The sequence below is a fragment of the Anomalospiza imberbis genome, chromosome 2 (genome assembly GCF_031753505.1).
Source record: "Anomalospiza imberbis isolate Cuckoo-Finch-1a 21T00152 chromosome 2, ASM3175350v1, whole genome shotgun sequence".
In the NCBI taxonomy this organism is placed as follows: domain Eukaryota; kingdom Metazoa; phylum Chordata; class Aves; order Passeriformes; family Viduidae; genus Anomalospiza; species Anomalospiza imberbis.
Genome location: NC_089682.1, coordinates 95,559,220 through 95,584,243, shown reverse-complemented (window position 1 = coordinate 95,584,243; position 25,024 = coordinate 95,559,220).

The following is a 25,024-nucleotide window of genomic DNA, read 5'->3' as shown; positions in this document are numbered from 1 at the left end:
TCACAGCAGTGATAGGTATCCAAAACCTGTTTGTCAAGTCATACCACTCCACCCATAGCTGCTTAGGTATCCCCTCAATGAAAGTGCTTAGATTGTTTGGACTGATATGTTAGAAAAATAATTCAGATTTTTAGCTGGTGATTTACACTGGAGTCAGCAAAAATTATAGAATGAAGCTCCAAATGTAAAAATGGAATGAGGAAGAATTGCAATCCTAAGGTCTTAACTCACCATTATTTTCGTTTTTTTTTCACATGAATAAACACAGAACTTTGAAAAACACTTTAAAATTCTTCTGGGTTTCCTCTTGTGCTTTGGTTTATACCCTGTTGAGTTTGAGAGTGCAACATCTTGACCTCAGCCCACCTTTCTTCTTGCTATATCATAGACTCTGCACAGGAGTTTGGCTTCTGCAAAGGGGGAGCAGCAAGTTTTGCTTTCTTTATGATCTAGAATAACAGAAGCAAGTCCAATTTTTATCAGTAATTCTGTATAGAAATATTCACTTGGACCTGGGGAGTTATAGAACCAATTAATTTCCCTATTTGGAGGGTTCAGACCTTTACCTTATGCCTCCTTGGACATTGCCCTTTGTCCAGGCTGCTCTGGAATAGCTGACAGTTTGCCTGTGAAGATCAAATGAAAAATTAATTTTTAACAAAATTTGAGGGGTAAAGCAATCTAAGGGGCAGGAAGGGTAAAGTTTGTGCTGTGATCCAGGTTTTAAAATCTGCAATGGTGTTGAAGTTGCAGATTAATATGAAGACTAAACAATCACTTTTTCTTTTTACTATCCATATTATTCCTCCTTTTTTAAGAGAGCATGAGAGAGAGCAGAGAAATTTGAGTTCTGATCTTGCTGGTATCAGTTGGGCAAGAGGAAGTTCAGATAGTACATCAGGAAAAGGTTCTTCACTGAGTGGGTGGTTGGCCACCAGTACAGCCTCCACAAGGAAGCGGTCATGGCACCAAGCCTGCCAGAGTTCAGAGTTCTGGATGATGATTTCAGTTATATGGTTTAATTTCACATAGTCATGTGAGGAGCAGGAGTTACACTTGATCCTTACAGCTCCGTTCCAAGTGAAGATACTCTGTGATTCTCTGATGCAGCTGAAAATGTAATACTGAATTAGTAGAACTTTAGTTGGATTAATGTTTTTGTTATGAAATAACTCATGCGACAACATGGAATAATTCAATAGTATTTTATTTATTAAAAAAAGAAAAAACATCAGTTCGTTAATATTCTTCATTTGAGTTTGCTAGAATAAACCTTTCATAATCTGGGCCTTCACCTCCAATTTTAATGGTGTGAGTAGTGCCTGTATACCTTACAGAGACAGGAATGTACCAGCTAGTTGTAGGAAAAAAAAAATATGAAAAAAATTACTACAGCATAAGTTCTAATTAATAACTTGAAACTGTAGATAGAGAAATTGTATGGGGTGATTATAGTTTTTATCTTTTCTGAACAGACGAGCCAGATCCCTTCCAACTCAAACCATTCTATTATTCTATGAAACCTATTTATAAATTGATGCAACTTTTTCTGAAAATAATTTGGCGCTTTGTTTCTATCTGCCACTATTAGAAGACTGTATCACTTCTGTTGGTTAGAAGTCTTTACCTAACTTTCAGAGTGGCTTTGTGTAGTGAATTGATCCTGCTTACACACCAGGTAACCACCAAGTCACTCTATCACTCCCCCTCCTCAGCTAGACGGGGGAAAGAAAAATGTAGTTAATGACTTGTGGGTGCTACCAAAACATTGTCGTGCTAACCCAATACATCCTGTTTAAAATCATGCATATAATCAGTTATTCTTGAGGCAACAAGAGGCTTTATCATAAAGAATTTCCTTCACCCCATTTTTGTATCCATTTCCATTTTCCTTCATATGAGAAATTAACATATTTTTTTTTCTGCAGAATTTTCTTGTAGTAGGTTTTAGCTATAACAATAATAATTCAATTACATTGTTTTCAAAGGAAGTGAACTACACAAATATTTGTTGCAGCCGATCCCAGCTTCGCAGCCAATAAAGCATCCAGCTGCCACGCGGACGGATTTGGACGAATTCCCTGCCTCTTTGTTTCTTCCCTCGCGCTGACGGCAAAGCGCGGCCAACAGCCCACCCTGGAGCGCGACAGCAAAAGCGCCAGGAAACTGCGGCAAGCCCCGGCCCTGACAAAAAGCTGAGACGCCCAAGCCGGGCGTTCGGGAGCTGACCGGGGCAGAGAAAAGTAAAGAGCAGCCGTGAATATTCTGGAAGAATACTCACTTGTATGATATATGAATACATTTTTCTCCATCTTCATTGGAAAATTTTCCTTGGTGCATTCTTAGCTTAGATAATGGACTTAGATCTCAGTGGCTATATGTCCAGCATTTAAAATATCTCCTTCAAGAAATAAGCTCTTATGCCCAGACTAAGGGTTCAGAGCTAATCTATTCTTTACTGTATTTTGTATACCCACACTGAAATCTCTTTAACCCACCGGGTGTATCTTTATTATTTCCTTGTTTGAAAGTGGGGTGGTGGTGTGCATTTTTTCAACCCAAGACACCTGGGTATTATGGTTATGTGATTGTCAACAAGATTAATGCTTTCAAGGGGGAATATTGAAGACCTGCCATATGCCTCAAGAACTGATATGAAGGCACATGGAGTTCTTGATAGTGTTGATGTGACAGAAAGGAGAAGCATGTATAACATGTGATGAACTAAACTCAGTGATCTTATTCTGTAACAGCTCCAGAGAACAGGCTCTGGAGCAAAATGAAAATATCTTAGCTCTTCATTGTTCAGACTCTCATCTCTTTTTGAGAAAACCTAAGTATTTTATGCCAAGCCATATGTAATGTATTTTGTGATGTAGGTGAGCTTTATCAGCTGATGAACTTATTGCTTATGGAAGTCATTCTTGCTATTAGTTTATAAGTACTTTGAACGCTTCCGTTCCATTTCTATTACTCCAATCTGATCTGTTATTATTTCCTGCCATATGATAATCTGATCCTATATGGGCAATATTTCCCAGCTTTGTACCATTGGCACATTTCATTAGGAAGCTCAGTTTATATTGCAATGAAATGTATGTCAAAGTATGTGTCATCCTGTCTGCAGCCTGGTACTTTAAAAGCTCACTCTATCTCATCACAGGAAGGATGTTCTGTTTCACTGTCGTTTCAAATACCTTGCTGACTCCTGTAGTATTTCTGGTTTGGAAGTGTAACAAAGCCTCATGGGGAAATTTAGCGTGCTGGATTGCGTCCAGGTAGATTTGGCACAGTTATATACCCGCCATTGACAGTATCAGTTAATCCTTTTCCTCCACACTGCACATCACTGCCACTTCTCTAAGATGAGGTAATGCATTTGTCTTTGCAGCATAACTAACTTTAAGTTCTAACTCATGTTCTCTGCAAAGTGACCACATTTTCTGATTTCTTATGTTTTATGAAATGTTGGTTTAGTTTTTTTTCCAAAAGTTTTATTCAGTTTTTCTTTTAGAAATTCTTTTTATTCTTTTATATCTTACCCTCTGAAATGTTTCATTCTTATTAACCAGTTCAGTTCTCTGTTCTACATAAGGAGCCATTAAATTTCCTTTTATAGATGGTTTATTATCTGGTTATATCTAAAAGCCTTCACTACAGTCTTTTTCTCATGGTTTGGAGCTATGTTCACCTTTAAGTGTTTTGCTGTTATGCCCAGCTGATAATAGTCCCACAAGGTTCTCTATTTTTCATTTTTAGAAGTGAGACTATTAATTACAGTTCTACATTTTTTCAGCCTCCTAATTTAGGCAAAACTATACCTCACTAAGTATGAATACAAGATTTTAGGGCTAGGTTCTCTGCAATGTACTTTCTAACTGTTAAAAGAAGTCTAAAATAGTATCAGTGTCTGTTGGTTTAGTGATTATTTACTGAAGAAACATTGGTTATAATCTCCAGATTATCTGAACCTGATTTTCATTCTGTTAGTGTGAATTTTAGTTCTCTCTTCAGGATTTGACTGTTCATTTTACCATTAGCATTTATTGCTACTTCAGTACTGATACCTTTATTACTCCCTGATATGAACACAGCAGATTTTTGATAGCTATTTCAGTTCTGCTGAATATTTCACCAATTTTTTAGTTTCACTATAGTTAAGATGGTTCTGCAGCATCAATTTTGTTGCAATACTGTGTAAATAACAAGTTTAGGAAAGATAATAAAATGGATGTGAGCTTGAAGGCTGAAATTTATTATGTTTAGTATTTATAAATTTTATTTCTCTATTTGAAAATGTATGTAATCTTCTAGTTGTCATGTTAAATTTTTATTACTATGCCACTCTTTTGCTAAATTTTTATCTAAAGATAAAAGAAAATAAGCTTTGTCATCCAGAAAGCTTTACAACTCTTAGAATTTTCTTGGAGCAGTTGAGGATTTTCTTTCCCCTTGACAGAAACTTTACTTTCAAAACCATGTATGTGCTAGTTTAACCTTGGTACATATGCTTAGCTAGAGGCTAAGAAAAGAAAGGTTCACTATTAAATGACTCATTAATCAGCTTTAAATCTGATGAATAATACTTTACAACCTCTTTGACATGTGGTAGGGTCTGCAGCAAGTTTGGCATAATGGTTTCACTTAATAAACACCTGATTAGCATTGTTTAACAGGTTTGGATTGCATGAAAACAGTAAAATGGCCACAGTCTATCTAGTTAATTCCTCATTAGCAGCCTTCCATTCACGGTGTTTGACAGACTGTATACCAGCTTTGACACAAGGTGACCTCTTGCATGGGCCTGTTCATCACCTTCAGTCTGTCATAAATGGAGTCAGTATAAATGTCAATAAGAATGTGCTATCACCAGAGAATTTTGAGAATTAGAATCCATCTGGTATCATAAAGGTTATTTTTCCAACCTTATCATTACAGACCTGATGAAATTATATTGAGTAACAGGTAAAAATGTAAGGAGATAAAGCCAGACAGTAAAATGTCTGGGTGTAGGCTTTTATTTAATAGATGTTGTAAAAGCAGAAAATTTGCAGTATGTAATCAATTTCAGAAAGAAGGGAAAAGGTATCATAGTTTATAAATGCGTAGTTATTAAATTTTAAACAAATATGAAAATATTTATTCAATCAAAAGCTTTGGGAAATTGTTTCCTACTTTAATTTGGATTAATGCTTTTCTAAAACACATTAATTTCTTTCTTTGAAGAGTGATTACAGTTTGACAGCTCATTCACTTTATTTTCTCACAGTGTTTGCTATCCAGGAACTAATGACATCCTGGTTCTGCTATGGGGAAAATAGGAAAATTTTAAGTAAAATTACTGGAGAATCTGAGGCAGTCAAGTTATTCTCCAATATGAATTAATCCCAACTTCTTCTCTGATGTGTGCTCCATTTAACAAAGCATAACGTAATACCAGACAGTGCAGTGGTCATAGAAGATTAGTCACCATCACATTACACAAATTACATCTACAAGGTAGGAAATATCCCTTGCAGATCTTCTACTGATTGAAAGTCCTGCGATTTCGGTGAAAGAGAAAATTTTTCCCATGAAAATTTTTTATCATGAAACAGTGTATAATCTAAAATGGGGGGAATAATTATAAAGTGCAGAAGTAAAGATGAGCTCTAACTGGTATTATGAAGATTTCTTGTGCTCTCTGATGAAATGCTTTGTCTTCCAGAAGAGGCCTGGAATTCAGTACATAAAGATCATGTTTTCCAAATTTACAGTACACAATTTTCTTACACAACAGTGATTGCATCAGCCCTAAGGAGCTTCAGTATCATCAATAATCTTCAGGAATTTTGCTTAACTAAGAGAGACAATGTCAAGAATGGTCACTAAATCTTGCTTATTGTTGTCCACATGATTATTTTAATTAATTTGATTGAGATTAATTATTTTAGTGGAGTGTCTGTCTTCCCCCTCTACTCTGATCTGGTTAGGCCATGTCAGGAGTACTTTGTCCAATTCCGGGCTCCCAAGTTCAGGAAGGACATGGAACTACTTGAAAGGGTCCAGTGGAGGGCTGCAGAGATAATTAGGGGACTGAACCGTCTCTCTTATGAGGAAAAACTGAGGCAGCGGGGCCAATTTAGCCTGGAGAAGACTGAGGAAGGATCAAATAAATGTATACAAATATCTTAAGGGGATAAATTAAGAGGACGGAGTTAGACTTTTTTCAGTGGTGCTCACAGATGGGATAATGGGCAATGGGCACAAACTAAAACACAGGAAGTTCCATCTGATTATAAATAAACACTCGAACTGGATGCCCAGAGAGTTTGTGGAGTCTCCTTCTCTGAGGATATTCAAAACCTGCCTGGACACAATTCTGTGCAACCTGCTCTGGGTGACCCCCAATTTATCAGGTGATTGGACTAGATTTCCAGATGTTCCTTACAACCCCAACTATTCCATGATTTTGTGATTCTTCAGAGTGCTGAGCTTGCAATTCAGCAGTTTAAATGTGGGATTTATTAATATTTGGAAATTAAAGTGGAATTATTCACAAACTCAAATATAATTTCCTAAATATGCATTAGAAGACAGAACAAAATAATGCAGAGCACTCAGGCATTTATGCCTTTGGAAGTACTCCTGAATACAACTTTCCTGCAGCGCTAGCAGGAGTGCAAAAGAAGTTGCTGTGCCTACAGAAACATTATTGTTGAACACAGCCTTATAGTTTAGGCAATTGTTTTTGACAGGTCATAGTAATATAGAAGTCACTTGAGGCATAAGTTCATTTTGTCATGTCCAGTTTGTATACATCAGACAAGATGACCTACAAAACCAACGTTTCAATGGAACTTTGCTGATTTCCACAAGCTGAGGACTGGACGTCTGATTTTTAAGGCTGTTTTGTGGTTATGTTTAGAAATGATAAAGGTTAATTCAGGGGTGTAATTTTAAGAGCAGAGATTTGATCTTACCTAGTAAAAGTTATACATTAAATGAGATGCACTGTTTATCATACTTTATCACAATCACTGGAATCCAAGGCTCTTTTTAGTGCACCTCTTAGTGATAATAAAGATGTGAGCTCACAATAGAATATTCCAGCTGTTGTTTAGGCAGAGATGAAGCAATTGAAACTCCCTCAGTAGCCTACTTCTGCAGCTGATAAAAGTAGGTGGTTACATGTTCATAATCCAGAATTCATACTTGCTTAAAGTCTAAATACTTCATTCAAATTTATTTTTATGCAATTGCTACATTCCCAGAATTTTTCAATTTAATTTTCCACCAGTAAAAAAATTGTAATGAAAAGGTTTTAAAAAGCAATTTTCCTGATTTTTAAAAAAATATATAACTTATTAATATAATGTTTTATAACATTATTATCATTATAAGTAAATTTACAAACTAATGGGTTTAGTTTTAGTCTTACTGTTGCTCATATTTCTATTTTTATTTCCTCTTTATTTTCCCATGCTGGTGCAGAAACCTAATTAAAGAAGAAAAATAGAGTGAAGTGAATATTCAGTTTAGATTTTGGACTACATATCAGAAGTTCAGAGATTTTAAAAATACTTTTGGGAAGAATTTTTGAAATTCTATTTTATTTTTATTTTTTGTACTCTGTTATGCTTTCCATCATCTGCTCATCGATATAAAAAACCACTATTATTATACCTAAAAAATAATTATATTCACAAGGAACTGTTGCTACAAAATTAATACTTGCATATCTGATTAAATCATATCTAACAAACTAATAAATCACACAATTATTTAGCAAAATGTTCCCATATACACTAACAATGAATTCTACAACTATTTGGAGAAGCAGCACTGCTTTTCTGATACTGCAGGCTGTGAAAGTATTTCAGTATGGATAAATGCAAAATCTTAAAAACACCTATTAATGGAAAATAAAAAAAGCTTGTCTAAAGCTTGTACAAGTGACTGTTAACTATATCAGGCAGAAGGCTTAAAATAACTATTTTATACATTTATTTTTTATTTTTTCCTACAAAATTTGAATATGATTTTATATCCTTATTTTCTTTCTTAATATCAGTTTTCTAATATTAATTCAATATAGAGAGGAATAACAGAAGGTGAATTAAAATCTTTGGTTCAGATACATTTAGCATTTAATTGACATTGCTTGACATTTTGGCTTCCCTGAGATGCAGTTATTGTATGTAAACACTTTCATAAAATGGGAAATCCCAATGGTCTGATGTTTCTTCAATCAGTCATGAAGAGAATGGAAAGTACTAGCAAATACTAATATGAATAAGAACACTTTTTTATTTTGAGGATTCCTGTTAAAAACTAAGAAGTATGAAAATTCCTCACATATAGAAATTATTTTTTCCATCCTGATATTCCTTTAGATCTACTATTTTCATAGTTTTAGCATGTGTCATTCAATGTCTCTCCACTCCTTCCAGATCAGCCAAAGCATAAGCATGGTGCACAAGCTAGGTATATCATTCCTCTATTTTCACATATTCACAGGGTGTTCTTCCACATGTTTTGAGTTTGGAACTCACTTTTTGGTTTAGTTTGGGGGGGTGTATGTGTGTTTGTTTGTTTGTTTTTCCTTTCCCTGTTATTGGTTATTTCCTCTACTAATTCTTCCTTTAGACAACTTTTCTTTTAAAAGTTCTTGTTTTAACCACAGTCTTTAAAGGAGATAACTTACTCAAAATTAAAAATAGCTGTTGTTCCAGCACCTATCAAAAACACTTTTAAAAGTGTTTTATTTCATGGTTATTTTTTTACTTGTGCCTCAATATACCATGGAGGTGTATGATGTCAAATGATTTTTAACATGCACAGTCTATTTAATTAATAGGAAATTGCTGGGGTGTTAAACTTCAACAACAGAATAAAAACCATCAATCTAATGCTTAAAGAAAATACAGATAGCTAATTTCAAAAAATTTATATCTTGCCAAATTCTAAGTACCAGCAGCAACTTATGATGCAGAAATAGTTCTTGAAAGTGTTTGAAACTTTTGCATTTTTAATTATAGCACAACATATCATCGATTTATCAATTTTGCAATAATTTACAGAATAGTTATATATAACATAATCTATATTTAATAAAAGTAGATTTCAGGTTCTTACATATGTGATTTTTTTTTTCCCACGAAGTCCATAGTCATCCATATTGAACCCAAACATGTAGGAAGACATGGGTGGAAGTATATAAAATCTGACAAATTACCTCCTATGTGCAAAGGAGGAAATAAAGATTCATTCACCATGTTTGTGAGATCATTTTGATGAGGGGAAGGCTAAATGAGGATGACATATATTCTAAATTAAATTCAAATCAGCATTTTTACATGAAGACTCATCACATTTCCAATGGTATGCGCCACCATAAAACATCTTAGTAAAGACATTGTGGATTAGATTCTGGATTTTAAAAAAATGCTTCAAAAGAATTGACATTTTTAGCAGCAATGAGTTTCCAGTCTTAATATTAATACAAACAAGATACCTGTGGTATTTCACATCTTCTGTGAGAAGATGCTGTTGTAGTAAATTCAGAAGAAAGCCAAAAATATGATGAGAGAGATGGAACACCTCTCCAATGATGACAGACTGTGAGAGCGGGGGTTGTTCAGCTTGGAGAGGAGAAGGCTCTGAAGATATCTCATTGAAGCCTTCCAGTACCTAAAAAGGGCCTACAAGAAAGCTAGAGAAAGACTATTGACAAGGTCATGTAGTGATAAGACAATGGTTAATGGCTCTAAACTGAACAGTTTTAGAATAGGTATCAGGAAGCAATTCTTAACTATGAAGGTCATGAGGCACCTTAACAGGTTTCCTAGGGAAGCTGTGGATGTCCCATCCCTGGAAGTGTTCAAGGCCAGGATGGATGGATTCTAAGGAGTTTGATCTATTGGGAGGTGTTCCTGCCTACAGCAGAGGGGATGAAACAAGATGATCTTTAAGGTCCCCTCCAACCCAAGCCATTCCCCAATTCTATTTCTTCTTAATACAATTAAGTCTCATGTTTCTGAAAAAATTGCAACTAATATGGGATTATGTTTAGCAAATGTGAGACAATGTAGGATTTCTTCCTGTAAAAACATCACCATTGTAATGTTAAATTAAAGACTTTTTTCCTCTGGCATTAATTAGATAATAATATTTAGGAAAAAAATGGTATTATTTTGTCCTTAAAAATAAGAAGGACTATCATTAGGTCCTGCTGCTTTTCATTTTAAATGGTAAAAATTCTTGAGATTATTATTAACACAAAATTAATATTTCAGTTCCTTAAAAATATTAATCTCATCTATGAATCACTATTTTGTTTTGTTAATACAGAAGATTACAGATGGTGTAGCTAATACATACTATGAAAAATCATGATCACTTCTCGCAGAAAGTTTCAATTGTATTTTGAAGACATGTATGAAATTATGGTATAAAACTCTGTGTAACTTTGTGCAGTGAATAAACTGGACAACATTTAGGAGATATTCTACCTGAATGCATGGGAAATATTTTTCAACCATTTAAATTAAATTTACATGCAAGTATTTTTATGCAAAGAAGGCTAGTGCAAACAAAGCTGATAATTTTATTTATAATAGTTGATTTCCACTCTCACAATGGTCATTCAGCCTTCTCTCCATCATGAGGAAACCCACCAAACTTCAGATTTCTCTAAAATAGTAATATTTTAGAAGTAGATGAGTATCACCATATGGAAATTTCATTATTCTTTTTCTGGAATTTTTTCCCTTAAAATTTTACAACTTTAAAACTGCACCATAAAATTTGGCTAATTTACTGTTCATACATTGACAATAAAGCTGACAATAGCAATTAGAGGCTCTGATTTACCATTTCAAGCATTAGATATACACAAGAAAAAAATAGTACTTAAATGTTAAAAGAAGACTGCTTTTCATCGAGCAGCCTCTTCAACAGAGTGAAAATTATGTGACTGAAGCCCTATCAAAACTATTAAAAAAAAACCCCAAAAATAGGAAGGAGACACACAGATTTAAAAGAAAAATTTTGAAAAAGCACAATTAAGCCTACACCTTGTCAGCAGTGAATGATGGCTATAATGTAGCTGTTGCCCAAAAAAAGGGGTTACAAGCCTTATTAAAGCAACAATCTCCTCAATAAAAAACCAGGAAGAGTCCAGGGAGATGAAGATGTATTGACATATGTCATCATCCATTGGTATATAAAAATATGATCTCCATCTGGTGGGTCCATAGTAACCACTATGACGTATTCTATTTTGGAATCTCAATTATATATGTTATATGTCGTAGAAAATATGAAGATTTGAGATTATGCCTTTGGGTCTTTAAACAGTGTTATTTTCTTTACTTTTAATGAATAAAATATTCCTTTATTTCCTGAAAGTGAAGGGCACAGATATATCTAAGTCAGATAAGCATGACTAAAAAAAACAAACCCTAGATTTTTCCTTAAATGACCAGTAGTATTTGCTTAAAAATCAGGTTACTTAACTTCTTGATCTCTTCCTGGCTTAGCCTCTGCTTAGCCTCTGCAGTTTGCTACCACTCATGCTGAACAAATTAAATGGAAAGAAATACCATCCAGTGAATAGTAACAAGAAAATTCAAATTGCACTGAGTAGTTTATCCATGTAGGTATTTTCCTGTGTAATAATTTACAACTTCTGTCACCTTCCAATCTACTATTAGCAACTTTGTATATAAGGAGAGCAAAAGGAACACTGTAGTGTGTAACTCAGGCTCTCTTGCTTGTAATGATTGTGTTCTTCTTTTAAGGCTTCATTTATTCTTGACAGAAACAATTATGTAGAATTATGTGGAATAATTATATCAAAGGCAGGTGATATGCAGTGTTCAAATTAGAAAGTAGAGAGCATTGTTTGGCTGCTATCTAGAATATCACAGACATTGAATAAAAGTTTATATCAGGAGGCAAGAATATGAAACCTTGGTAATTTATTATTTAAGTCAATTATCATAATAGTCACAGTGTAGCTCAACAATATGCAGAAATAATCCAAGCATAACTCCACAGCTAGGGGTTACTCTAGATTGAAATGCATACTCCTACCTATAGAAAAATAACTGAGTTTATACAATAAACAATTGGCATGTCTATATACAAGTGTACTAGAGAAATGGCTTATTTTGAATTAAAAAAAAATTAAAAGGCAGAAAAATTGTTTAATAAACCACCCTATTTTTATTCAATGTTATTTCACTATTTTTCATGTGCTTTAACTGTAATAATTGTAGCTGGAATAATTGCAATATAAAAACAACAAACTGTCCCAAAAGTGATACTACTGGTAAGTAATTTCATATAATCATATAATGGCGTAGGTTAAAATCCACACTAAATCTGCCTCATTTCAGTTTAACACCATTAACCTTTGTTGTGTCATTAATTGCTCTTGTTATATTGGGTCTGTATTGGGTTTGAATGGCCAGGTTTTGTTAGTGGGAGGGCTCCAGGGTTCTGTGAAAATGTGCTAGAAACTTCCTGTAAGTCTGGCAGAGCCAGTGCCAGGTGGCTGCAGGATAGGTGTACCTCTGGCCAAGGTAGAGGCCAGCAATTAGAAATTATGGAAACACCTCTTTGATATTTAAGAAGGGAAAGAAAAATGTGGTTGCTTAGTTGTAATTATGACCAGAGAAGAGTGGGATGGGAACATGTGAGAGGGACAGCCCTGCAGACACCAGGGTCAACACAGAAGGAAGGGAAGGAGGTGCTCCAGGTGCTGGTGCTGAGATTGTCCTGCAGCCTGTGGTGAAGCCCATGTTGAAGCATCTGAGGCCCTGCAATATATGGAGGACCACAGGGATGTAGAGATCCACCACCAGAGCAGGAGGATGCCTGAGAGGAAGCTGTGAACTCATGGGAGGCCTATGCTGGAGCAGGCTCCTGAGAGGGACCTTCAGAGCTGGTGATCCCCTGGGGGACCCATGTTGGAACAGCCTGTGAAGTCCTTGAAGGACTACATCCTATTGAGGAGTGACTAGGAACAGTGGAAAGACTGTTGCCCATGGAATGGACTAATGTTTGGAGAAGTTCATGGAGAACTGTCTCTGGTGAGAGAGAACTCATGCTGTAGGTAGGAAAGACTCTTCTCCCTGAGCAGTGTCAGGAGCAATGTGTGATGCATTGACTGTAGCCCCCTTTCCCTGGCTCCTTGTACCATTGAGGTAGGAGGTAGAGCTGGAGAGGGGGGAAGAGTGTGGGGAAAGGTGTTTTTAAGGTCTTATTTTACTTCTCATTATCCTGCTCTGATTTTGCTAGCAATAAATTTTACTAATGTCTATAATTTGCTTTGCCCATGACAGTATTCAGTGAGTGATCTCTCTCTGGCCTTACCTCAACTCCTTGTCCTCACTCAATCCCTCTGTTGATGTCTCCAAGGGAAATGCTAAACAGCACTGGTCCCAGTACCAACGCCTGAGGCACTCCACTGTGTCACTGGTCTCCACTTGCACATTGACCTGTTAACCATAACTTTTTGAGTGCAACCATCCAGCCAGCTCCTTATCTGCTGAGTGGTCCATCCATCAAAGTAACATCTCACTAGTTAAAGCACAAGGATGTGTTGTGAGACAGTGTCAAATGCTTTGCATAACTCCAGGTAGATGATTTTGGTTGCTCTTGCCTCATCCAACCTATTTTTTAATGTATGAGGAACCAAAAAAATGGAAAGATTGCTTACATTCAGCAGAACAAAATAGTAGCACCCAAATTCAATCTTACAATGTAAGGAAGAAAATTCCATTTACTTTGACTTTATTGATGTAATGGGAGTACAAGAAATAAGTCCCTATCTCTTGCACATTGTCACTTTAAGTAGAGAAAGGGGTGATGCAGGGATTGCATAAAAGGGGAAATATTATTTTTTTTTTTATTTCTATCTATAAAAGCAGAAAAGTAGAAATCTCATTTATGAAATTGAATTTCCTTTTTTTCTAGCTTCCCAATAATTTTATGGATCTCATGTAAGTTCTTGGCAAGTTGTTGGATCCTGGGAGGGAAAAGGAAAAAAAAGTTAAAATAATTGGTAAAGTAAAAGGTTGGGTTTTTTTTTTTTTTTTTTTTTTTTTTTTTTTTTTTTTTTTTTTTTAATACCAAGTAAAATTTTATGGCTTTTCTAGAGCCCTCTGTGAAATCAGGACAATTAATATCTGCTTTTTGCTGATGTCTCAGTTTGAAAGTTGAAAGTTTCTTGCTATTTAGGTGGCCAGCTTGTCAAAACACTAATCTCTGGGTTGGAAAATACAATTTTTGTGTTACTTTCTCTCACTACAGATTACCTGTTTCTGTTATGAAAAGAAAAATATTTCCCCCTTCCCAGTAAAGCCTTTTTCACTGTGACTTTTTTCAATGCCAAAATCCTTTTTGACATCATCATTAATTACTAGTTTTTAACTGACTTTCCCCCTCCTTGCCTGCCAAAAACAAAACAAAACAAAGCAAAACAAAAACTTCAGAAATCAATATTTTCCATTATTTACACAGCCATATTTGTGCTTAGCATGGAGGAAATTTAGGCAAATTTCAATCAATAGTCTCACATTACCTGCAATGACATTTTAGAAGAATCTATCCTATTCTTTTGATATCTTTCTTAGTCTCTTTATTTACCTCATAATATTTTTAGCTTTTTGTTTCCTGAAATATTTTGTTACATTTATTATACTCATCATCACTGCAAATGGAAATGCAGCAGTTAAGATGCATTTTTTGAATTATGTTACTTTTCTAACACCTTAATGCGCAGGGTATTATTTCAATTGTTACCCTTTTCTTCAAATTAATGTTTAAAATTACAAATACACTATGGTTTTTAGAAATGTAAACAAAAGTGTTGTGGAATTGGAAATATTGCACAGTCAGTTTTACCATCAGTGAGTGGTGTTAACATAAGTAAATCTGATGTCACTTAACTTAAACATCTTACCTGTTTTAAAATTTCACTGTATCTAGGTCTACAAGAATGAAATTGGTTTATTCTCTGACAATTTATTGGATTACACTAATTTATTTCCTCTTCATTGAAAGAAAAATACACCATCCCTAAGCACAGGGCATGCTTTGCAAGATCAAATTTATAAGATCAATTTCCTCTAATATTTTTCTAATAATAATTAATCAAATCTTGGAATATCCTGAGTTGGAAGCTGCCTACAAGAATTGAGTCCAACTCCTGATTTCATACATGGCAATTTAAAAGTTCAGTCATATGAGAGTTGTTCAAATGTCTTTTGAACACCGACAAACTTGAGGCCATGACCAGTTACCCAGGGAACTTGTTCCAGTGTTTGGCCATTCTCTCAGTGGTGATTTTTTCCTACTATGCCTGAAGTTCCTTCGACATAATTTTAAAGTTACTTGTGTCTTATCACCAGACACCAGAGAGAAGCGATCACCACCTCCCTGCCCTCTCTCCCTCATAAGGAAGTCATAGACAGCAATGAGATCACTCCTCAGTCTCTTCTCTAAGCTGAACAAGCCTAGTCTTCTCAGCAGCTCCTCCTAAGACATATCTTCTAGTCGTTTCACTATCCTTTTTGCCCTCTTCTGAACACATTATAATATTATATATATTCCTTATATTGTTAATCCCAATCCTCCACACAGAACTCAAGGAGAGGCCAACCAGTGTTCAGTGTTGTAGAAGAGTTACTTCTTTTGTCAGTGGTCTGCTGTTCTCGGTGCACCAAGGATACAGATGTCCCTTTTCACCTCCAGAATACTGTGATGACTCATATTGAGCCTACGATCAACCAAAAACCCTAGATTCATTTTCTACAGAGAAGGACTCCAGCACCTTGCCTCACAGTCTACATGCACATCAATGATTACACCATCCCAGGGACAGAATCCACTATTTTTTCTTGTTTAATGTCAACACATACCTGTTCATTACTTATTTAAAGAATATATATACAATGTAATGTAATTTATCTCTGTATACACCTATATGGTCACTTTTGAAGAAACAAAAGAAGAAATGGGTATTTTTTTTCTCATCAATAAAACTGCAACAGAAAATGGACTGAGGAAAGGACCTGGAATTCTTTACAGGTTAATCTGGAATTTTCCAATATTCATGGTTTCTGAAAGATATTTCTAGGGAAAGCTTTTGTTCCCTGCAAAAAGTATAAAATACAGTTCCAGTAAACCATCTCTAAAACATATTATCATTCTTTTTATTATTAGTAACATTATAATATATAATAATGCCAGTAATAATAATATTGGAAAATGTAGAAAGGATATTTATTCTCAGATGGCATGTATAAGGCAAAAGATGGCTATTTGAAAATTTAAGAATCAATTACATTCTTGAAACTTTCATCCATTGCTCTATTTTTTTTTTGAGAACTTTATTCTAATTTAAAGTCAAGACAACAAAACAGAGCAAATAAAATTCATAATGAAGTGTTTGCCAAGCCATACAATCCCCTTGTTGTCACCTGCAATCTTTACAGAACTGTTTTGAATCAAAAACTGACTGTTATTCGTACTTCAAATATACTTTTGTGTGCATGTATGTGCAGTGTTCGTCTTTACTCCCACATGTTTGCCACCTACATGTCTGTCAGTCTTTTCCAGGCTGCATTAAACCACAGGTCTTTTTTTAGAATTGAACTCACAAACATGTAATTTGATGTGATGACTTACACAACATAAAAAAAGGCTATAAGTAATTTCTCCTATGAAGAGTGAAACAATATGAGGGAAATGAATTGCAGCAGTATGGAAGTGTTGCTATAGTTTAGAAGTGTGTGTTTCCAGCATTAAGGTCTTTGACTCACCACCCTTGTTGCACTATGTCAAAGCTTTTAAGGTCTTTCATAATTTCCCCATAGCTTTTGGTTTCATTACCCTGTCTCTACATTTATTTGGTCACTTCCCTATAATTACTGCAGTGAGCATGTTCATTATATTTTTTTCTGGAGTCTTGCCTCTGTTGCTTTTTTATTACCTTTTCCAGGAAAGTGGACAAGAGACCAAAAGGAAAAACACACAGAATTTTAGACTGTATGAAGTGTTAAATAGTACCACCATTTTGCAGATGTGCTTTGAATGGTAGGAATAGCATTATTAATGCATACTTTCATTTTATTATTTTCTTTGGAGATTCTTAGAAGATTGTGTCTACTGTGCATCTCAAAATAGTTTTAAGTTCAACCTACTTGCACAGAGCTAGGAATATACCAGGAAGACCTGCAGAACTGTGCAAAAGATAACTTAGTTTCATATACTAATGAGAGAATACTTCATTTAAATAAATTGTATTGAGTGCTACATTTGACCATATCTATAGTAATTTTAGAAATAAATTTCATTTTTTCAATCCATGTAATGTTTTCTTGACTAACAAAATGTATTATAGCACATTACAACTATATAGATCTACTAAACTACTGAAATATTATGCCTTCCTGTTTTGAAAAAGATTGATATTTTTTAAGCTACAGCTTCTCTAACTACCATTTTATCATAAATATTTTTATTGTAGTGGCATCTAAAATGTGTAAACAATTCACTGTGTAAACAATAAAATATTCACTTCTTATTTAATAACATATTCTGCCATCATTACATGTGCAGACAAGATCAATGTCAGGATATAGTTTCATAGTACTATGGGGAATTATGTTACAGTATGCAAAGTGCTAATTTCCTAACATTGTAATTAAAGTTTCTGAGTGACAAACTTCGGAAATTAGATGTAAGTCTCCAGTGTTTAAGAATGTCTGAATCATTTGCCATCATGCTTGAGTACCTTTTCTCCTCAAAGTATTCACTAAACTAACTCGCAGGTAAGGGAGGGAGCGAAATTGCTTGTTTGCATTTCTTTGCTTCTGCTTTGATGACTTAGAAGTACTTGCATCACAGGTCTTGAAGGCAACCAATTTTCTACCATCTCCTGTGAGTATTGCTGAAGGTATATCTACGCATGTTTTAAAGGGGGAAGGAATTGGAGAAGACCTCTATAAGAGCAGGAGTATTTTTTTATGCTTTCTCTCCCAAAATTTTAATGAGAATCCTACCAGCTACATTATTCCTAAGACTTTTAAGCTTTTGAAATTTTAAAAATTTTAAGGTTGAATCTGAAATGTCCTGAAAATGAATTTACTTATTTGCTTCAAGCAGTTTTCAGTGTGTGTGGTGGAGAAATGAAGAAACCAGATTTTCTTTTTTTCCTGTCTCCCTCCTTATTTATGTATGTAATTGTTTGTCTGTTTCCAATTCATAAGAACCAGTAATATGTTATACCAGAGAGGTTGTTTGAAAACAGAATATTTATTCTTAACCAGAACTGAGTTTTTGAGCACAGTGCTTATTTTATCAAACTTGCATGACAGTCAACTAGGTCAGTTCTTTGATAGCTTGGACAATCTGGCTAGGAAAGGAAATACTTTGTACTTTTACTATTGTAGGAAGTAAATTATCTTACCTCTGTTGTCAGGGACATCAAAACAATTAATATCCTATAATGAAAACTTGGCATATATTTTTTTCACTAGTATTACTAGAAAGAATAATTATTGCTACTAGAGACTTCCATGTACTTAGATGAGGTCAGAATCTCTAGCATCTATTTACAGATGGCAAAATTTATATTTCACTTTTAAAGATTTATAAGGGTGAGAGGAGGAAACTTCAGCAGTGGAACCTCTATATTCTGATCTTGGCCAGGGGCCTGCTACTTATGAAGACATAGTGACTTTTTTGTAAAGCCCTAGCAAATTGGAAAGTCCCTTCTGTTTTAATAGTGCTTTAGATTTCAGTATACAAAATACATGTCTCTGTAAAAAGCTCTCTCAGGGAACTTAATTACAAAAAAAGACCTCTACTCATTCTCCAGGAACAGTAACCCAGAACCCTTCAAGTTTTCAGGTTGATTTCTGTAAAGTAAAAACTTTGATCTTGTTTTCCTAAATTTTTTTCTTCATGAGTTATTTTATGGTAGGAGCAAAGACTATCCTAATAGAAGAAAAGCATTATTTTTACTTGATTTGGGGAATTCATTACTTTCTGAACACAGAACTTATAAAAATGTCCATAAAGGCTTAAACGGGGTAGGGAAACTGTTTCTTTGCTGCTCAGTGGCTTTTTTTATGTTTGTTGTGACAAGGAAAGAACTGAGATTAGCAGATAAGATTCATATTTACAAGAGATATTTCAATTTCCTGTCTAAAAATTAGTTATATATAATCAGATGTACTTTCATCTCTTCCCAACATAGGTCATTGTATTGTCATTCATTCACAAGTCCTTCTAAGAGAGATCAAAATAACTAAATGCCTAACCTGGTGCGGATGCCCCTATGGTTTATGGTGGAAAGGAATATTTGAATAAATTCCTAAGTCGCTAATGTTTAATCTGGTTTCTCACTCTTCCCTTTCTAATTTATCCCTGAACTTCAACTACTTTCACTGCTTTCTCTGATTTCAACTTAGAATAGTTGTTCTTAAATTATATTTGCTCTGAAGTTATCTGCTGCTAAAAAAGGTTTTAAGTACTCAAAGCTTTTTCAAAGCTTTCATAAGAAGGTCTTATGTACTCAAAGTTTTTTCAAAGTTCTATATCTTCTACTCCAAAAACATTGGCTGGTGATACAATACCTTGCTTCCCTTGATAAAATCCAAAATGTGGTAGGAATGTAAAGAAATGTGGATGGACAATTTAATTGAACCTAAAAATCTATATAGTCTAGTGTTTCATTTTTAGAGTACCCAAAATTAAAACTAAGTCTAAAGAGAATAAATGTTAATACTTGAAGTGCTCCTCTTCCTGAGGAATAAACCAACTCATGTCCAATGCCTCTTTTCTCCTTCCTCAGCTTTTGGCAGAAAATGAAGTCCAAATATTTTAAGAGTTAATTAAAATATTTACTTAAACAGCATTCATTTCACCATGCCTATTTGTTTTTTTTTTTTTTTTTGGTTTTGTGTGGGTGGTTTTTTTTTTTTTTTTTCTTTTTTTGTTTTTGCTGTTTGGATTTTTTGTTTGCTTGTTTCTTTGTTTTGTCATAGCTGTGCAAAATTTAGATTTGAGGCATCATAAAGTTTGGGGAATATGTAGATTCAATCATCACAGCCTTATGACTTTCCTGGAAAATATAAGCTGAAAAACATCAAACTTCTTTTTTTTTTTTCCTGCTAAAGCCCTATAACAGTTTTGTGAACCTTTCTTAATCTTTAAAATATCCTGGTAAGATTAATTCTGCTTCTTAGATGAGTAGCTCTGTCAGAATGCTTCACCTGCAAATTGTAGTGCCTAAGCACTTCTAACATTTATTTTAATTTATAGTAAGTGTTTGGTAAATTAAATTTCTTGGCATGCTTTTATCTATTGTGCAGTTTTAGTCTTTCACATACTTCAGTACAATTTAGCAAGACTTTCATTGCACAAATTAGTTCTGTATTGCCTAAGAGAAAACTCAAATATTTTCTCATAACACTAAGTTATATGACATTGGAATTTTTAGTTATAGCTCTTTGTTATGTTTCACATGGTGGAATTACACTGAGGTGAAAAGACATGTTAAGCTACAAAACAGCAATGCTTTTAATTTAAGAGGCTTTCCTGTTTCATTACTTTTTACTCTTCAGTGGAGCTACAGAAGATTGGAAATGAAGCTGTAGGAACTGAGTGTTAACTTTATGCATCATATATTTAGAGACTTACTATATTTTCATAAAGACCATCTGTAGGGGAAAAAAAAGTAACCAACAAACCAGAACCATACAATGTGTCCAATAAAAGACCTATATTCCACACTAAACAGTGGTTTTCACAAAAAGAATTTTCATTTTGCACTAGAGACTCTTATTTGGACCTTTTGGAAGTCTATGAATATGTATTGTATTTCACCAGTCACTTTTTGCCATCCTGTCACCTGAAATGTACAGCCAGGTAATGTGAAGTAGGTTTAGTGCTACATTCATTTTCAAACACGTAAGAGGGAAAATAGACATTTTTATACAGGATCAAGCACTTGATAATTCTGATCTATAGCATAAACTGTTAAATTATTTAAAACATTCAATAAACAAAAACTAATAAATATTTATTTTCTGTTGGCTTTTTTAAAATAAATATGCAATTATAATTAATTTGAACAGTGAAATAAGCACAATTTATCTTGGATGATGTATTAAATTTTTTTTTTCCTTTTCTTTAGGTAGATATCTTGAATATAGTACTTCCATACTTACTGTACTTATACATTACCTATGCAGAAATAAACAGCATATACAATTTGGGTCACATATGCTAAATATGTATGTTAGGTTTTGCTTTTAAAAATTATGAACAAAAATTGTGGTCACATTGAGTCATAAAGTTTTAATTAATTGAATAGGAAATTCACTGCCATAAATACATCAACATTTTTTTTTCTTATTTTTCTTCATATTTTTTACATATCCATGATTGCTTTCAAATTTTCTGATTATCTTTTCAAATCATCATCTATATGAATTTAATTTTTGAAGAAGAATAAATCTAAAAACAAAATAATAAAACCTTAATAAAATATACATTGCATGGTAAATAATATCAACTTTCTCCTGTTTCTCCTTTTTTAATAAATAGCCAAATGATTTTTAATTGTATTGACACTGAATTACATCTAGAATACATCTAGAGTTTGCTCTGATCTTGCTTGTGACTCAAAGCCTTACTGCTGCAGCAGCCGTACTTTAGAGACAGATTTTTGTCTAGTTTTCATTTATCCTAAATTTAGAAATCTCCAGTTTGACATGAGAATGAGAGGTCTTGTTCCTACAAATGCTTTCCTTATAACTGTATCTAGAGTAATGGTCGCAGTTCATGTATTTGCTACAATAGGCATTCATAATAGCAACAATGAAAAAAGATCCTCCAAATCTCTATAGGGTGTTTAGGAGAAGAAGACAGTTTGGTCGTTGAAAGTTAGGTGAGAAAAATTCCCTTCTTGCTGCTTCAGTGGACAGGCCTATATAAAATAAAGGCTGTCTAAAACAAATCATTTTGATTTGGATAGTTTCCTGAAGGACATGGTGAAGATAGCTGAAGGAGCACTGCATCAATTTAAACATAAGGATCTGCAGTTCTGATTTGTCTGCTTTGTACATTATATTAAATGAACATGTAAACAGCATTTACAATAGCCCAGGTCTGAATTTAGGACTAAGCTAACAACTAGTAGACAGTGAATTAACAAAGAAAAGTTACACACATTGAGAGGAAAAGGAAGATCAATGACACACTCCATTGAAAGGAATGACAATTAAGATAAATCATATGCTATGTTATTTAGCATATTTTCAACAAAGTACACTATACCCAAACTTAGATACATTTTTTTCTTTTTGACAGTTTGTGACTGAGTGCTTTGTGAAGCCATGAACTCTGTTGGCACAGATTCTCTGGATCTCCCCTGGGTTATTCTTAGTTTTTTTATCACATTGATACTAAAGCACTGACACTAAGTGCTGAATATATAACTTGTTTCTAATTAGATACCCTCTGTTTGCAAAATCTGTGACAAAAAAAAAGTGTTTTTCTAAATCTAATCTGGATAAAGACAACTCATTATGAGTAGCATGTGATATGTCTAAAGGTTCTATCAAACAAAAGGAGGTGTTTTCAAGCATTCCCCTGGAGCCTTGCTACCCTGATGGTAATTTTAAATTTGAAATATATTATCATTTAAAGAGCCTGAAAGATGTAAAGAATTAATTCTTTCTACTAAAGTCAACAAATAATTATGAGTGCAGGATTAGATTGATAGATTAGTGGCATGGTAAATTAAAAGTAAAACAGTAAGGGATAAATTAAATCAATCTAGCTACTTTGAAATTATTTATTAATACTCTATTTGGGAATTTTAAGAGACTGATGCTGAAGGCACAGTCACAGTGTCTGTGGGGATCCAAATTTAAGAGATTTGAAAATACAGCACTTTTTTTTCCCCTTGATATTTGTGCTCTTTAGCCTTTTGAATATTATGAATGCGCCTTCATCAGCTTTTCACTTTTGATGAAGATGCATTTCTGAAAAGAATATTATACTTATGGGTTTGGTTCAATCCACAATACACTAACACCTTAAATGACTGCTTTCCTTTAGGATGAAAGTAAACCAAGAATTGCACACTAAAGATTAACATGATTAACTTGATCCAAGCACTAGTGGGTATTTAGTCTGTAGGGCTTTGCTATGGCTAATTGGATGTAAAACCTCCCAATATGTATACAGAATACATACCAGATCCTCAGTGTCCTCTATTTTGCTTAGTGATAAACTCTTGATGTGCCACACTGATAGCCTGGCACAACTGGGGACCTCAGGGAAGGAAGGATGAAACCTATTCCTGGATGCTTATGACCTCTGTTATCCTTGTGGCTAAAAAAGTGCTTCAACTGAGGCGCATTTCTGTGCATCTTGTGTTAGCATTTAAGTGTTGTTTGACATAACAGAAGCAAAATTATGTGGTACAAAAACATGATTGGCATCACTGATCAGGATTTCATACAGATTCACTGACCTCTAGTTCCCTTTGCATATTGCTGCTCTTGAGTGAGTCTGCCCTGCCTCTTGTCATGTCTTGACTGAAACAATAGGGGGAAAAAATCTCCCAAAGGTAAACATTCTGACTTTGAAATGATATTTCTTGTTCTATGAATTATGAACCTATGCAAGAACCAAATCTGTGTCTATGTTTGGCTTTTAGGTGACTAGATTTTTTAGTTTTTACAGTATGAATAAGATGTGTTATTGACAGAGCAGTCTCTCACTTTACTCAGTCAAATGGAAGCCTTATTCATTCCCATGATGTACTATTGGAAGCTGCTAAAAGAAATGTTACCCTTTTAGTAGTTTTAGGTAAGCTGCAGCAAGAATATGGGGTGGATTAGCAAAGTATGGGGGATGAAATACAGCACTGCTCAACCAAAGGCTTTCTTCTGAGCTCTTGGATGCTAGGAAAAGGCTGTGACAAAGAGAGGGTCTGCCTGAAAGGATTGCTGAATGCTTGAGTGGCAGCTCTCTGTATGACAAGTCTTGGGGGCTTGGGTACTTAAATCTTAATTACAAAAAACAATCATCATCAGGTATTAAAACTCTACAGGGAAATTGAAAGACTCAGAGAAGAGAATCCCAATAGTGGAGATCTGCTCTACGCAAATTTAATTGACTCATATTATACAAATAAACTGGATAAATTAAAAAAAAAATACCTGTAAGAAGTTGTTGAGTGATTCTACTATGGACCAGATGCTGTGAGAAAGATAGGGGGTTGGATTTTCAACCTGAAGAAACTCAATGACTATTTAATGAATAGTTAAATGCCACAGCTGACCAACTTAAAAGAATTTGTAATGCACCTGAAGGCAGAAAATCTTTTAGATCATTCAATGTCAAGCATTTGCAAAATATAAATGGATACATTTACATGTTATTTAGGGTTTGTCATGCCTGTAGGATGCAAACATGTAAAAAAAAATTTTGAAAATCTACATTGGTGGAAATAGAAGTGTCTTTAAAAATGGGAGGGCTTTACTGTAGAGATGTAATAAAAATAAGGGGTCTACTATCACTCTCTGGAACTGAAGGAGAGTGGCAGTCATTGTCAGTGATGGATTTTGTGGTTGCTGTGGGCAGGACGGTAAAGCAGGTCTCAATGTGGGGGAAATTATTTTCTAGTTAAACACTGGCCAATTTTAGATCTTTTCAGAAGCAATAAGATAGTTCTGTCACACTCAATTCACAGTATAATTAACAGTGGAATTTTTTTTTCTTTCATACTTACTAACCACTTTTGTTATTGTAAATTACTTGACCTAGCAGAAAAAATAAAGTTTAGAAACAAAAAAGTTCTGCTTAGAGTATACTGCATTTGTTCTGTACTTCCTTTATTAACCCTATTGCCAACAGAACTAGTCATAGTGACAAAAACACAGTAGGCGGCTTCTTCATAATGTTTGAAGAGAAAATTTTAAAAGTAAATTTCTATGGTCTGGACAGA